General features: G+C 34.0%; 1 protein-coding gene across 8 annotated transcripts in view; it reads left to right on the plus strand.

The window, feature by feature from the left end:
• Positions 1-9,864: 9,864 nt before the first annotated feature.
• The window catches only part of SCN3A (sodium voltage-gated channel alpha subunit 3), a 104,328-nt gene continuing 96,113 nt past the window's right edge, over positions 9,865-18,079 (plus strand). For all 8 annotated transcript variants that reach the window (XM_016152462.2, XM_016152468.2, XM_016152460.2 and 5 more), the window contains exon 1: positions 9,865-10,090. The gene's annotated coding sequence lies outside the window, so the exon portion shown is untranslated. The remainder of the gene's footprint in view (positions 10,091-18,079) is intronic.

The following is an 18,079-nucleotide window of genomic DNA, read 5'->3' on the forward strand; positions in this document are numbered from 1 at the left end:
AGGATTTGGACTCAGATGAGCCCAAACGACCTCCAGTTCCTCCAAGTTTTAGTTTATGAGCCTGTTATTGCCCATTTTGTCTTAAGTCTTTTGAACAGAGGTTCTGTCACTTAGAATACATAGAGCTCTAAACTATACATGTCAATATGGCCACATGATTTTCTTTAAAATAGTCTTCTAGAAGCACCCATTATAATACACCCATTATAATTCACAGAGACCAGTCTGTGTAAGGTGAGTGACTTAAGGGCATTTATACATTTTAAAGCATACTATCTCAGTTTTAAAGCTGTTTCTACTTCACATAATAAAAGCAGAAATAACTTTTCTCTCAAGAGTAGTCCCAGTCAGGTGTCCCATAGCACCTGTGCATACCTTTATTTGCAGAAGTGCATCATGTTGAAACTGCTATGTTATCGGCCTCTTTCCCTAGACTGTAAGCTCCTTGAGGTCAGAGACCATGTTTTATTCTTACTCGTGTCCCACCATCCAGCAGACTGAGTGGCACAACTTAAGCTTTCCATAAATGCTTATTGAGTAAAAAAAATACCTCAAACTTCAGTTTTTTAAAATATCCAGATTACTGTTACAAATTATCCTTGAACTTTGAAGGTGAGGTTCCCTCTCTCAAGGCACCCTTTAACAGTAATATTATATGATTTTTTACATAAAACACACTGAATATATCTCTGATTTATCATAATCATCAAATAACACAGATAAATGACACGATTATTATTTTAAAGTTTCCATCCCTAAGAGATTGTGCTAATCAGGCTGTACACTTTTATTTATATTTGCAAACATACCCAGATCAAGCGACCTGCAGTCTTGTTCTAACATGGTAGCCACTTTCTCTGCTGTATTCTTAAAACTACTGACTAATTGGCTGACTGACTGACTGACTGACTGACTAAATAAATAAATAAATAAATAAATAAATAAGGGGTTAGATAGAGTGGATTAGTAATATCTACCGGAAGGTTGGGAAGCTGACATTCTTTAAACAAAGAGAATAAATCAACAACTAATATTTATCTAAGTGCTTACAATTGTCCAGCCTATGCAGAGCACCTGCCTTGGTGTTAACCAGCATTTAACTACTGTGTGAGCGGATTCCAGGCCCTACTTACTGCCAGGAATTATTTTAGATTCTAAAGTCTGTGTTTACATTATCAGCCCTTCTATTTGGCACCCTCCCGAGCTTCCCATAGCCTGTGACCGCCCACCCACTCAGTAAGACTGCAAAACACTGTGCTCTGTCCATTTATGTCCCACAGGACGGCCCGCCCTCATCCCACCTGCTCCATTTGAGGCTGAACAATTTAGTCCAGGTGTGCAGTGACCCATAGCAACAGGGACCAAAGCCAGAGCCACCTGTCTAGCTGGATAGCAGAAGGAAAGATTTTTCTAGAAGACTACACATTGCCAATGTGGGGAAAATTATTGTCTCTAGCTGAAAGAACACTTTGCAAAAGAAGTACTGTTACCATTATTTTCCAGATAGACGTAAAAAAAATAATAACTCGTATTGCTAAAGATAACCTATTTCAAGAAAAATGAATATACGGGTGTCCTCCAAAAGATTTTTAAAAAGAAGAATTATTTGGATCTAAGCATATAATTGAATAGATCTATAGTAAATTATAGTTTTGTTTCATAGAACCAAACTTTGTTTAAAGTTTGTCTTTGTCTTTCTGTTCTCTAGGCTTGAACACCAAAACAAAATTAACATTTCCATTGGATTTGTACTTTTAACAGTTTTGCTATTTGCTATTTAGGTAAATTCCATATCTGCTATTTTTTATTATTTGTCTCCACACTTAGCAATTAAAAAAACTCTTATATGGGCATTTCTGCTCTCTGTGGTTCTTAATTTTACCAATTTTTTTCAAGTTGCTTAATTAGATGCCAGATTAGAAATGCTGCAGTGTTATAAAATCCATTACCTCTTTTGCTATCAAAAAATAATTTCTCACAGAGATATTTTATTATGATTTATTTTACAGTTTCATCCCATTCATTTCTATTGTTATTTAAAACAAAATATTGGGTACGAAAGACCACGTTAGAAAATTTAGACATTATAAGAACAAGTAAAATATTCATGCTTTCATGGAATTTATAATCTGCTAGATGATCTACTTAACAGTGATAATACATGTCTACATATAACAAATGCTAAAAGAGAGCAAACAAGCTCTTCCACCAAATCTCTTATTGTAAAAATGAGAGCTCAGTAACCACTGATATTCCTATCCCAAATTCACCAGCTATGTGATCTTGGTCAAGTTACTTGACCTCTTGAAGCCTCATTTCCACATCTTTAAAATGAAGATAACACCAGTATTTATAGAGTTGAAAAAAAATCCATGCGAAGCACTTAACACTGTCCTAATCACTGTGTCCAATAAATATAAGCTAATATATTTTTATGGTCATATATTTTTAAACCAAAATATCAAAGCAGTGAAAAGACAGGTAGACAAATCAATGAAAAACTGAGAAGTAAATTGTTTGGACAGAAGCCTAATGACAATAGCTAAGACTTTGGAAACTTCATTTCTGTTGTTGGGATGGGGGAAGGCAATGAGCCCTGCAAGTAACAGTTTAAATTTCCTGCCATTTAGTGGGATGGTGCACCAAAAATTAAATAAAATATTTATAGAATGCAAGGAAATATGGTACTTCCTGAATGAAGGTTGTGGACTCTCAATTAGACTTACTACATATGGTCAATGTTGATGCCATGGAGAGCTAACTCCTAGTATTTCTGGGTCTCACCATCTAGCCACTCAGCAGTCACTTCAGGAAAGTAGATTCCCTCACCTTGAACACTGTGGTGTTTGCTTCAAGTCCAAAGGAGAGAAACTTGTTTCAGGCAGGCATCAAGTAAGAGAAAGCAGTATGTGCAAAGAACTCTGAGAAAACACACAAGGCTAATAGCAAATGCACCCCAAAATTTGTCCCAACTACTAAAGCTAGAAAACTCTGTAGAAAATAGTAGGTTAAAAAAATTACAGTGTGAAGAAAGAAGGAGTGAAGGAATGAAGAGAAACTTAGAGAAGAGACAGTGAGAGATTTCTAAGTGACCCCTGAACTGACATAGAGATTGACAGCAGTAGGTATTTAAGAAACAGGAATCCAAGTCCTCTTCTCTAGCAGAAGCCTGGAAAGGGACCTAGGCATTGAAGAGGGATGACTAAATTTTACATTCAAAAGACACGAACCCAGGAAACAAGATCCCCAGCCTCGTTAAAGATTTTGACAAAATTTGCCAAAAAAATGACTTGTGGCTTAAATGTTACCATCTTAATAAATTCATTTAAATCACTGAACTTAAAAATAAAAGCCACCACCCCAGCCAACATTTTAATCTCTTCTACTATGTTTTAATTTTAACTTCTTTACTTAGCACTTAACATCTAACATAACATATAATTTACTAGTCTATTATGATTATTGTTTACTGTTTCCCCTTCTCCACATCTAAAACACAAGGTGCATAAGGTGGGGGTCATTGTTTGCTGATGTGTTCTAGGCACCAAGAACATATCCTGGTGGACAGTAGGTGCTCAATAATATTTATTGAATAAAAGAATCCTTGTAACCTATGTAAACACATGACCAAAGATTGAAGCATTCATCTCTACCTTCATGTCTTGGCCCTATGCAAGACTATGAAACTTTTCTATAATGAGTGAGGATGCCCTGGTAATTACTAAAGTTGAATTACTATCAAGCTATTTTTTTCACATACTTGGATCTAGATTAAAATTCATAAATACAACATACGCTCTATAATAACTTTCAAATCCATTTACTTCATCTACCTTCACTTCCATCAACTTACACATACCACCACCTTTCACCCAGGGTTACAAGAGTAACACGCCATGTTTCTCCTTGCCTTTCTTCTTGGCTTCCTTCCCTTAGATGGAGTCCCTTAGTAATGCAGCCCCTTGCTTCCTTCTTGGTTTTTTCTTCATTAGCACTTCCCAATTCCTCCCACACCCCCTGATCTTCACATTTTCTTAACAACCCTCTCTCTATCCATGGCACGCTGGAAAGCTGCAAGAGTCTATTTACCTTTGTAAACTTAAACAGGGTAGTTTTCTGAAATATAAACATATTATTTCAAATGTGATTAATATAATTAAAATATAATTACTTTAATTTCTTTTCTCCACTAATAAAGTGAACTTACGAACTATGAGGAATATTTTTTGTCTAAATTTTAAAAATCAATAAACTAAGTAAAAATACATCTCACATAAGATAAGCTTTTCAAAGGGTTATATACCCTCTCAACTTAGAAGATACATAGTCTAAGCATGGTGTCCTATCTTACTGTGATAGCATTAAAAAAATAATGCTAAACAAACAGTAAAAAAATAATGGAAGTTCAAGTAAATATTTACCAAAAAAAACCAGAGAGTATCTTAAATTAAAATTTTAATTCTCTTATTGACCTAATCATGCATGGATTTGGATATAGTTATTTGAATCCACCAAATTTTAGAAGATAGAAAGAGAGATTGTATAAGTGAATTATCTAAGTGCTTACTTATAATTAGCAATAGGTGTTAAGTGATCATAGAAAAAACAACAATGTATTTTTCTCTTTAGCTTCACTGATCTGACAGTCTGACAGTGTCACACTAACAAAGTTTGTGTAGGAAAAAGAGGTCTGTTGCTTAGTCACAAAGCCCTAGAGTGGAGTGTGTGTGTGCTTACGGGTAAACAAATTAACCAGTGATCTTTTCTGAGAAGCAGGGAAGTGTATCTCCAATACCTGACCTCATCTGCTTCACATCTGTCTTTTTGTAATGAAACCCCATAGTAAATAACGGGCACTTACAAGCATCTTAAGAATATTCAGTCATTTGAATGAATGACATCTTCTCACTTCTGACAATGTATATGGTAATATGAAAGGTAATATTGAAAGGTTATAGTTGATACTTTGCACTTAAATATAGGTTCCCACAAGTCGTTACGCTATGGTTTGAGTTGGAGTAAATTTGCCTACCTTTTAAAAATAGAGTAGAATCTTGTTCTAACTCTGGTATTAAATGTCAAGTTTTTTCTCATTGCTGGGTTTCTTAAAGGAAGAGGTAATACACCAATTTATACACAGTGACACATTACTATGCTATGCATAACAGATACTTATTGAATATCTACTATGTGCCAAGCACTGTGTTAAGTAACTAAGAAAAGGATATAAAAAAGGTATAGTACTTGCTCTCAAGAAACTCACAGTCTTGTGTAGGAGAGTTATTAAAGAGAATGGTTGGAAAACAAGAAGCCAACATTTGGAAATGCAGATGACAAGGACAATAATGAAAAGTAATTTAAAAGGCAGAGTGGCCCAAGTTACCTTCAGAAAATTGTAACTGCACAGTGATAGAGAGACAATATGGAGGGTAATCTATACTGAAAACCACTTTGAATTGAAACAGTTTTTTACTATATTATTCTTTTATAATAAAGGTAAAATGTATTAATATTAGTGAATTGAAGCACACCTAATAAGTAATATTTTGACAGTTATTATATCTGAAATATTTGAGTTGTCTACTGAGTTGACTTAAAACTGACAATTATCCCGTTTTTTCCGACTGTTTTTACCACCATGTAATTTTTGCTTTTCTGTACCGATAGTTTGCAGCTGAAAAATGTGAAAAATATCTACACTTCTCAACTTTTAGACATTGTAAAGGAAAAAGATATATGTGAAAATATTAAATTATCTTTTATCAGAAAAAGAGCATTTATTCCTTTTTATAATTTATAGCACCTTATATATTAACCACTGGACAAAAGTGAGTATTTACCAACAGGAGATTCAGATCTAAAATGGACTACAGAGGTGAAAACATACAGAGAAGACGTAAATTAATTTATGTTTACTTAAATTAATTATAATTAATAAAAATAAATGCAAACACAGTGGTAGTTAATTTTGCTATTAAAGTGACTAAAGATAGAAGCATAAAAACTAAGTATCAGCATGAACGAGGGCTTCAGGAAGAAGGTAGACTCCAGGCTCTCTTTGAATAGCAAAAAGGATCTACTCTAGACTCAAAAAAGGGAACAGCTCGAAGATAAATAAGTACAAACGGCATGGAGGCATATATTTATTATATTTTTAATATCATAAGTTTATTTTAATTGCACTAATAATACACACATAAAATTATACAAAGTTCAAACACAACAGAAATATATAGAGCAAATCCTGAAATTTCCATACATTGCACTCATCATTTTGTTCCTTTCCCAAGAAGTGACAACTGTGAAACCCTTGATTTTTTTGAATTTCAGTATAGCACATTTAAAATGCATCTAAGTGTGTGTTCTTTTCTATCAAGTGGGTATTTGGTAAGACTTTTCATTTCTGGAAATTTTTCTTGTAGTACATCTACTTGGTATTTTACTTTGGGGATTGATGTTCTTTTTTTTAAATCACATTTTCATATCCTTGTGTTTTGTTCAACTTTTTAAAAGATGTCTTTAGTTTTTTCTTCCAAACTGTCTAGTGATTTCCCCCCAGCTTTATCTATAAAATATTTAATTTATGAGAGTTCTTTATTATACTTTATTATTCTCCCAAGGTATCATATCTTCACTTCACACATGTAATATACTCTTATTTCTCTAAGATATGAATTATAGTATGTATATATTTACCTTAGCTCTATACATTATCTTGATTTTTCAGATTTCATTTATATTATTTTTGTGTTTGAACTAGGCCTAGGGAACCATTGTTCCAAATTGCAAAGGAGGGAAAGGCAATGAAAATTAAAAGAAAATTGCTAAATTAGGTTTGGATATTTGGGATAATCGTTACTCGTTGACAGATGTAGTGGAGCAATTAAAAATGTTAGCAATGAATATGTAAGTTAGATGAGAATAATATTTCCATAACATGTGAATTCCATTAATTTTGGTATAACTTATAAATTTACATTAATACTTATTATAATTATGTAAATATTATATTACTTATAATTATATCTGTTGAATGTGTTGTAAAACTGCATTGTTTCTTTTCTTCCTCCCAATTTTAAATTTACCCCATGACAATTCCTCCATTGTCCTCAGAATAGTTTATACTTTAAAATGCACACACACACACACACATGGCCTAGAATCACCTAAAAAAATTAGTTTCCCAGAAAACTCTTTTGAGTATATGGTTACCTAAAAGTGGGCATTATAATGAATACATTTCTAAGTACTGTTACTAGTGGAGAAATTAGTATGAAGTGCTAGCTAGGGACTAGCAGAATTAAGGGCTGTGACTACAGAAAAAGGTAGAAGTTCCTGAAAAATAGAAATATCTCATGAAAGGAAACTTATAAAGTGAAATGGCAAAATGTCATAAATTTTCACTAAATGTGTAAGTAGCACTGGTCTAAATTAGTGGAATATTGTTTCCTTTATGCTCCTCCAGTATCTGACACATGTTAGTATGATAGCAGTTATCTCACTCAATTATAATTGCCGGTATGGTAAGATGATATGTAAAATACTAATGTGTTTTGCCTTCTCTCCGTATTTGTTTTATTTGTAAAATGTGTATAATAATACCTCCTATGGGTGAAGATTAAATGAATATATGCAAAGTGCTTAGAACAGTGTCTGGCACATAGCACTGAATAAATGTTGGTTTTTGTTATTATTGGTACTATTATTGAATTTTTCCATATTATCTGAAGCTCTTCCTTTAGCCACTCCCCCAAATTCTGGCCAGATACCAAGGTTATTAATTTCCAAGTGGAACTGTTATGGGAAGCAGATAAAAAAAATCATCAAATTCTTGTGTTTTAAATTTAAAGGTTTTCAGTTTAAGTACTTGTTCCCACCACTCCAAACACGCCCCCTCCCCTCAGCCCCTGGAAAAAGATATATTGAAGTCTTAATTCTCAGTATTTTAGAATACACCCTTATTTGAAGATAAGGTTTTTACAGAGGTAATCAAGTTAAAATTAAGACATAAGGGTGGACCCAAATCCAAAATGACTGGTCACCTTGTAAAAAGGGGAAATTTGAATACAAAGACAAGCATGCACAGAGGGAAGATGATGGGAAGAGATGCGGGGAGAACACCATGGAAAGATGAAGACAGAAACTGGAGTTCTACTGTCACAAGCCAAAGAACGTCTGGGCTACCAGCAACTGAAAGAGACAAGGAAGGATTCTTCTCCTACAGGTTTCAGAAGGATTTTGGCCATACTTGATACTTTGATTTAGTACTTCTAACCTTCAGAACTGTGAAACAGTAAATTTCTGTTGGTCCAAGCCACCCAGTATGGTACTTTGTTACAGCAGCCCTAGCAAAATAATAAATTAGTTATAAATCAGAAAGATTTGGAAAGAAAATTTGTTCATCTAATTTACTACTGGCACAGAAGGAAGAGTTCCAAGCCAAATTATTTTGGGATTAGAAAGGAAGTTTCTGAAAAAGCAAGAAAGCCTAATCCAACTGGGGTCTCTGATAAGGACTCCACACATAGCCGGCCGTCCAGGGTTAGTTTAAAAGGTAGAGATATGAGAAGTTGGGGTATTTTAATGTGTCAGAAATTCTGCCTCACTTTTCTGAAGCCCACAGAGAACCTTATACTCCATGGGCTACAAACAGTAGAACAGAGATGATGGTATGGGGCGTTTGGGACTTGGTGCTTATGTCAGCAAATTACAGTGCAGAAACCTGGAAAGCTGCTACATGTTTTTATTCCTCCTCCCTCAAGGTCAAGAACAAAAGTTACCTGAAAGGAAAAGCTAACAAAACCTGAGGTAACTAATGGTCATGGAGAGGGGATGTTGCTATACGAAACTGAATGGATGGTGCTTCTGGGGCTAAAGGGGAATGTGGACCATATAGGATTTCATACTTTATTGGGTGATAATGTAGAAAAGTGACAGGCCGGGGACTATATTTACTTTCTCCATATAGGTAAGTGTTCTTGGACTTAGATCAGTCCACGTGAGGAGATGGAGGAGGAAAATTATGCACTGGTTTAGTGCAAACCAGAAATTATTGGGAAAAGCCTCAAATGACTCAGTTTTCTGGAACAGACTAGATTTGTTTTTCTGCCATTAGGAAAAATGGGGGCTGGAAATAAAAACTAAGTAAATAACACTCCTTGAGCACATGGCTTCAAAATATGGTATCTGCTATATTTGTCTCTCTTCATTATACAGCTTCTTGATGACAGGCACTGTGGGTTTTTTATCTTTGTCTTTTCAAGGTTAACATAGTGCCTGACATATATTAAGGTGCTCTATCCATACGAATGTATTTAATTAATTGTAAATTAATAACATTATATTTGTTTTCCATATTCAGATATTATTTCTTGAAAATATTTTGCAGAAAAGCAACACAAAAAAGACTATCATATCAGTGAATGTGTTCTTTAAAGAGTCAAATTACTCACTTGGAAAAGAATTTGTTCTATGACAAGAAAAAGTTTCCCAAAGATCAGAGCAAACCACAATGGTGATACTGCAAAACTACACAGAGAGTGTAAGGTAATCTAAAAACCTAATTTTCAAACATAAATTTATAGGTTTTATTTTTGTAATAGTTTATGGGTAAATCAACTGTTTAAATTTATAGAGTTAAGAAAAAATATAAGTGAGGTGCAAATAATTTAACATGCAAAAGAGTCTCTTTGTACACGCTCATATGCAGTGAATAGGTTATGTTTTACTTTATGATAGAGAATAATGAGGATGTTTTTCCTATTGTTCAATTTTGTGTGTCTACCAGTAGATGGCGGTACCACGTTGGGTTTTCCGTCTTTTTTTTTTTTTTCTCAAAGCTGTTTTCTGATATATGTTGGGTACCATAGAGTGAATCTCAGAACAGGAAGCGGAGGCACAGCAGAGAGAATTCTGGAAAGGTCTCTTTGTTTTCTTGTACACAGAGAAAGCAAATAAAAAACATTGTAATTCACTTGTAAACCTCTGTGGCCAAAAATGTGAACTACTGCAAAGGGAGGCACATTACACTCTACCCATCTTGGATGCCGGGCTTTGTTATGCTGTGATCCCCAAGGCTCTGTTTTATCAGGTAAGCTAGTAAAAACATTTAATTATCTGCACCATAGAATCTAGCTACCACACAATTTTTCTTATTTTAAAATAATCTTCGTGCTGCTATTTTTAACCTAATGATGTTTTAATGTAAATTACAGGAACCAGAGGCTTCATTTGACGTGTAAACTGCTTACTATTCCTTTATCTCTCAATAGAAATAGAGCATCTGTCTAGAAATGGTGACTTATGGTACAGACTAGGTATTACTGAGCTTGAATTTTAGAATCATGCAGATATTTATGATTCATTGTATTTAGAGAAAATATTTTTTTATTACACAAAGCTAACTTAATGGATTTCATGGTTGTACATCTCTATTTAAATGTTCAGTGTCCAGTATTTTTTTAAACATAAATGATAATGAAATTGGAACTACCATTCTTGTGCTTCAGTGTTTTATTTAACGGCTTTGGAGAGGCCTCGACTGTAGGGAGTGATAAAATAGAGGTGTTTGGCTATCTGAAATACATTATCAATTTTTTCCTAAAATAATCTATTTTTACTGAGAGAAGATCACCAATACTATTAAAAAGAGGTTTAACTTTCTAATAATAAAACAATCCCTATTTGCTCTAGAGTGTATTTATTTTATATTTTAATATGTTCATGTCTATATTAAGTATTTACCTTTCAATTTATTGACCTAAAGGTATGTCGTCTTGATGAAATCTCATAAGCTTGATACATTCTTTTTTTTTCTGTGTATATTTAATAATTAGTGGTTGTTATTATTATCATTATTATTAATTACCAGGGAGAACCACTTGAGCCAAAAAACAATTATATACTTATAATTTACATTTCTATAGTTTTCTTTAAAATATTTTGTAGCACAACCACAAATGCTTCATTCAACTAGCTATTACATACTTAGCATAAAATTATTGGCAGAAAATCTAGAGGTGTTAATTGAAAGAAGGGTTTTAAATATCATAAAGGCTTTTTTTTTTTTTTAACACAACAGGTGGTGTAATGTAGCATATGAGGACAAAGATAAAGGCATAAGTTATTGTAGAGATTTGCATAGAAAAATTTCATCACTCATTCCAAGTAGTGCCTTATGTTAAATAAAGACCTCTTATTTCAACTTGGGTTTCCAGTCAGCACTGGTCAAAAGGGCCTAAAAATAGAACTTGAGGCCTATGCTTTAATGATAATTTTTAATGATATGGTAAAAATACTGATTTCTCACTTACTATTTTACATTGAGTAGCAATAATATTCCTCCTAAAAACATAACAAAATAGTGGACGCCTCAGAGAAAGGCCCTGGGTCTTGTATATTTCAGAAGAACTCCAACCACAGGATATAAAGAAAACTGTTTCCTTGAAAAGGGTTTCCAGAAATGAATGTCAATTGACTTGTGTGTATTGTACATGCCGTGCTTCTCTACAGGTGACTGAACCTGAGTAACTTGGTTCTGTGTAAACACAAAAGCTGGTCTTGATTGAACTGTTTTACATTTATGAATGGTTGCTTACATTTGGGCCCTGAATGTTAGCAATTTTTTTTTTTTTTTTTGGAATAGTTGCAACAATCTTAGTTATTTATTCCATGAAATAATATGGAGTCACAAAGTGAAGAACAAAGTGCAGAGTTAATCACAAATGTGTTCTTTGAAAATTTTTAGAAATCAACCTATTCCAATTAAATGATATATCAAATAAGTTTGGATATCCTATCCTTTAGGAGAATCTAACAGTAACTTCATTTGTAAGGTGAGGAATAATACTGTAATTTATTGGTGTAGTAGAGAAAAATAGGTTGAATACTGAGCTGGAAGTCTTAGTTTCTGGTTCAAGTTCTGTTACTAATGAGTCTGTTACCTCAGAAAATAACCAAATATCACTGAAGTGCATTTTCTTTGCCTATACAAGATGAGAATTAGAATCAAAGATATCTAAGAACACTTTTCAGTTTTAAAATTCTATGACTCTAATTTATCTAGACTTTTACTTTTTCTCAGCTTAACTGAAATCTGACACATCCTTGACTCCTACTGACTTGTATATTACCATTAATGGTGTGTTAAACATGGGAATAGAGGAATAGAGGGATAGAGATATTTTAATGGTTCCTGGCCAGTTCCTTCTCTGGTGCTTACAAGTAGGAAGCAATATAGAGAATTGGTTAAGAGCAAGGGCTGGCAGACTGAATCCTAGCTCCACTATTAAAGTATTTAAACTTTCTGAGCCTTTATTACATCATCTATAAAACAAGAATGATGATGTCTCTGTTGCCAGTTGTGTAAATAAAATAATGCCTGCTCAGTGCTTATTATATACCTTGAAATATGATTAAGTGCCCACAACCGCCATCCGACCTCCACCAAATGGAATAGGTATTATTGTTATTATTGGTGATGATGATATAATATCTTCCACCACAACAGGAAGGATAGAATGAAACTGCCAAGGAATTCTGCAGTTGAAAAGTGAGTAATTCTCATCTTGGAAGAGTGCCCTTGCTGAAACAACAACAAATGTGTTCCCTGTAATAATATCAATTATTGCTAATATCCTGGACATTTCCCGGAGAATCTATAGAACTCTCATAACACCTTCTAGAAGACCATTCTTTCACCCAGTGATATATTATCATGAACTCCACACTTCAAGGGCTTTTAAACAAAATAGGAGCAAGGGGCTTTATTTCAACTTGTGCCTTAATAGGATATGCCTATTAGGTAAAAGCCTTCTGTGAAGGTTCAAAGAAAATCTAGGTTTCACCAAGAACCACATTTAAATGCCGAATAATTTCTACTACGATCATCAACTTAGAGCCTAAATTCCAGAAATGACTGCATGTGTTGGCTATATGATCAACTCACAAACTGTCTGCTACTTAAATCCTATTAATGGTACAATAAAAGGTGGAAAGGCCAACTGTGCTTGATGAAATTGTTGACATACCGCAAAATCCCTGCTTCCCTCCGAAGGTTTTCCCCATGAGCAGCTTCATATTCTTGACAGCTGTGTGCTACCGGGATCTTTGGAAGTTAGAGCTGGGATGTTCTTTCAGCACCCCAGGCCTCTTAATCCTTCCCTTCAACCACCCTGGGCCTCTTTAAACTGACTCAAGTAACTGCGCTGTCAGTTTCATCTTCATGGCAGCCAGGATGACTTAATGGGCTCGTGCTTAGACAGATCTCAGATGTCCGAGAGTTCGAGAGGCTTAAAGATATGAAGGTAAGGCTTTGCAACTAGACAATGCTCTGTTTGGAATTAGTTGCTAGTTCATTTCCCTGACATTAGGTCACTCCCAGCTCTTATGATTCCTTATTTTTAGTGTTGAAGTTTACTGAAAGCACCATAAGTATAAGACAAATGCTTTTTTTCCACCAAAGACTGAACATGTGACTAGATAGTGGAATTTCTTTGCATAGGTAGCTATGCAGATTACTTTTTTTATCATTGTCATTCATGTGTAGAAACACTGTGAACTAACTGAAGGTTGAGAATCAACATTTCATTTGTCATGTAAAAATATATTATTCATTCTACCTTAACATTAATGGTTGTTTCACCAGTTTTTCAAAACTATGAGGATGAATTACCCACCTACCCCTGAAATATAACTTAAGATATGAACAATATATACTTCTATACTTTTAGGATCTCATTTTAAATTTTGATTAATTTCAATTATAAATTATCTTTGCCTCCACTTGAATTTTACCACATAAACAATCTTAGTGGCAACTCAATATAGAACCTGATATCTGAACTACCACTTCTTAAGGTAGATCGTTTTTTGAGGTAGTTATAAAATTTGGGAAGGATAAAAGCCATTGTATTGTTGCTCTGGCTACTTTTTTTAGTTTAGCTTTACCTGATGGTATTTTTCACTCTGGGATAAAGTTAATACTTTCTTTGGATACATTTTAATGGGATATATCAAGTGTAGATACATATTTCAGAGTAGAATAGTGTTAATTTTAGTTTACTTGATAAAACAGGAATAAAATCTTGTTCTCTTGCTAAGCAAAGACATGCTTTATCCTCTGAATTGCCTGGCAGGCACCAACTCTTTGGGTATCTGAAATTTGAGTCTACATCCAGACATATAATTTACCACAGAAAAATGCTTTAAAATTTGTATAAATACCCATTCAAATAGATACCTCAAGTTTTAATGTCTCAAGTATTTATTGACTTTTTTTTTTATAGTATACCTCTCTCTTTTCTCCAGGATTTTAAGTGATAAAAGACGTTATGGAAAGCATTTTTTAAAAGTTTCTGCCCAAGATATAGGAATAGAGAACAACCGAAAGTAACTCGTAATCAGGTTTATAATATCAAATATATATATGTGTGTGCATGTGTATATATATGTGATTATGTATACATATATATATACACATAATCATGCCCAAATAGAGTATATATAAACATATGCTAGGTGGCGGTTGTATAAGGGAATTCTCAGGGGTTGTTTTAGTTCAGAGAAAGCTTTTAAAAGTCTGGAGTTATTTCTGTAATAATTGAATTAGGTTTTCATCATTTTGGAGACTGTGTAGAGGGAGCCCTTCATGTGATTAATCTCTGTGCCGGAGCAAAGTGAAAGAAATGATCCTTGAATTATTAAACAGTGGTTTAATATTGTTTTATTCAATGGGTGAATTCAAAGATGGGAAGTCACTCTTTAAATAACTTTGGCCATTTTCTGCCAAGAAGTTCATTTTTGGGAATTTTAATCTCCTAATATTCAGAATATACTTTATCCTTCCTTGGGTTGTACAGAACATTTTGTCCTTTTCCTTTCCCAAGAGCTCAAACTGGACTCCCAGTTCTTACTGCTAAGTGACATTGTGCTTCTGCATTGGACCCCAAAATATTCTTGTATAGGGTTAATAGGACACATTTTATGAGCTTAAGCCTGTATCTGAGAACCTGCCCCCTGTTTGTTAGTTTCTCTGTCCCCTTAGTGGTTTTACTTGTGACATTTTTTTCTCTTTCTAAGTTGTTTTTGTTCTGCCTAAACAAAGTATTTGGGGCATTTTCTTTTCATGGAACTTATATCATGATTGGAAATGGTCTTAAGAATAAATTCTCAAGGAAGCAAACCCAAATTCCTACATGGGCAAAGCAGATAAGGGAAATGAGTGAAGTCAATCAGGTTGGGACTAAAGAATTCGGCAGCCCATGCTCTTTCTAAAAATGAGAAGCTCCTTCTTAGGTCTAGGATAATGTTGAATCAAATACTTTCTCCAAAGAAGCTGAAAATCCAGATTTTTCTTAGAAATTTCCCTCTTGTTAAATGCCGTCATCTACTTCAAATCATTTACAATACTGGATAGATCCAACAAAACATACCCACAGGCAGGATATGGCCAAGGAATTTTTTGCCGGGTTTTTTTTTTTTTTTTTGCTTTGCCAATCCAACCAGTATTTTTCCCAGTGAGAAAAAAATAAACCTCAAGAGAGGAAATGGCTTGACTGTATTTGGACACACAGCCACAATGGCATCAAGAGTTATTTTCTTCCATCCCAGGCTCACCCAACTGCCCACCACTTGTCCATCTCTTTCATTTTAAATCCTCAGATATTCTATGCATTACTTCCCCCATATTTCTGTTTTTCCTACTATTTATATTGCCAAATTTCATTATCATAGTTATTCCCCCCAGCTCCCCGCTTTTGTTGAATTTAATTCTTCCTCCGCTGTGGATATCTTGTTACTGATATGCTAGTTGGTGCAGTATGTAATATTCCCACTTCTGCTCTATTCTGAAACTATTGAAATTTGTCTTTAAGTCTTAAAATTTAGAGTAAACATATGTTCTTTAGCTGTGAAATGGTAAAATTATTACTAATAGAATATTTACATGTCTTTGAGTCCCATATGGTCTCAATATTTTAAAATATCTTTAATCATAGCCAATAATGATTACAATTCAAGCAAATCCATTCTTAGCATTAGTTTTCAACAATTATATTAGGCTTTGCTATCAATCTTTTTGTATTTATAGCAAAAATTAAAGTATATTATTACATTAGCACTGGAGGACCAGACAAAAGTATAAGCACAATTACATTGCATTATCTTTTATTGATATAAGAACTTGGCAATATTAGATAAGAATACAAATCAAATATATATGCCTGGAATGAGAACTTCTTGGACAGTAAATAGAAAATCAGGAAAAAAAGCAATATGAGAAATGAAAAAAAAATTAGATTTTTAAAACCTCACCAATAAAAATGACAGGAGGGAAGAGAAAAAACAGTTGAAGGGAAATATACAAACATTCTGAGAGAAAACAGAAGGAGATGAAACATGATGAGCTTATTCAGAGGATGGCCCTGGTTGTACACTGAAATCACTTGGGAAACTTGAAAAAGAGCAATGCTCCCCTCTACATTACACCGATTAAATTAGATTCTTTGGGGGCTGACCTGGGTATCAGTGTTTGTTTAAAAGCTCTGTGAGTATAATTTAAATATGCAGCCAAGTCTGAGAACCAACTGACTAAAGGAAGGCTGAAAAAAATGAGAGAAACAAATGAAAGCTTAACTAGAGAAGTGAAAATTAGCTGAGAAAAAGACTTTTGGAATAATTTCTAAATGCTAACGAGTGCATGCATGTTAAGTAAAAAGACTATGCAAATATTTAAGAAAATAACAAAAAATATATTTGTGTTCATTTCTCCTTTGGCTGAACAAGCTGGTATTTATTCTATATGTTTAAGGAGTTTTATATTTCAAATTGTTAATTTCCTACTCTTACCTCTACTTGAAAGTGGACCCAGCTGTTGGTTATAGTATACTCTGCAAACTAACAATACAAACAATTGTTCACAGTGGGAAATAAGCATCCATAAACTTCGATTTGTACAATCAGAGATTTGTCCTTTTTTAATTCTTTACCTTATAAATTGATCCTCTGAAAATTGTCTTCAATAATCAAATAAGAGTCTATTTGAGATACTTTTTGAATGTCTAGATCATCCAGCTGGAAACAAAACATGATTTCTAATTTTCGAAACTCCAATTGTGTCAGATTTAGAGGAAAGGCAGATCTGTAAACTAACAAATTTTTTAAAGGCAAAATGCTTTAAAAATAGATTTTCAGAAAGTGCCATTTCTAAGAAAGAAATGAATTAATCTAATAGCTAAGTGGAATTAATAATGAATTGCATTTCTTGAAAGGAATTCCATTTCCTTAGTGAGTCAGCTTTTTCAACTCTTTAAGGAGACATTTGCTGGGTTAACACCTCAGTTGCTTTTCTATGTTGGTTTCCCTCAGTCCTTTCCACAGCAGGGGATGATACCGTGGTAGCCTTTAATAAAATAATCCTCTACATCCTTCAGTGCAGATTATATCCTAAAGTCTTTCCTCTAGAGAAACATTCTTTAATATTACTACTTAACTATGGTTTCTTCACGACCTCTCCCATTCTATCAGCCTGGTCAGTAAAATTATTACCATGTAGAAAAGATCTGTTAAATCTCAGGATGACAGTATCCATATTTTGAAGCAGGAGGCTGGTGTATCTAGAGTAAACAGAAGGAGTTCCTCCTGAATAAAAAATTTAAAGAGTAAATATTTAAGACAAAAAAACCAGGAACTTGATGTGAGAACTCTTTGTACTTTCTGGGTTTTTTTTTTTTTTTTTTTTTTTATAGAACTAGAACAGCTTTAAAAAATAGTCTATTATTTTTTTAAAAAGTGGAGCCCTTAAAGAATGAGTGGAAGCAATGCCCAGTTTTACACAGGCAATTTTATCAGAATCCTGAATTGTCCATGTCCTTGAGGAGATAGTACAGGTGGCACATGCGGAGCATTGTAAGAATGCCACAAATTCCAGTTCTGTCTGTCTACCGTCTTCTCCCTTCAGCTCCTCTACATTTCTCCTTGTGACTGCTGCATTCTCTAGCCGGGGTCTTACTGGCTACATCGTCTACCCTGGGCAAGACAGACAGGCTCTGCCAGTCTTGGCTCTCATTAGCAATTTGGTCGA

This window comes from Rousettus aegyptiacus, unplaced genomic scaffold (assembly GCF_014176215.1).
Source record: "Rousettus aegyptiacus isolate mRouAeg1 unplaced genomic scaffold, mRouAeg1.p scaffold_m13_p_2, whole genome shotgun sequence".
NCBI lineage: Eukaryota > Metazoa > Chordata > Mammalia > Chiroptera > Pteropodidae > Rousettus > Rousettus aegyptiacus.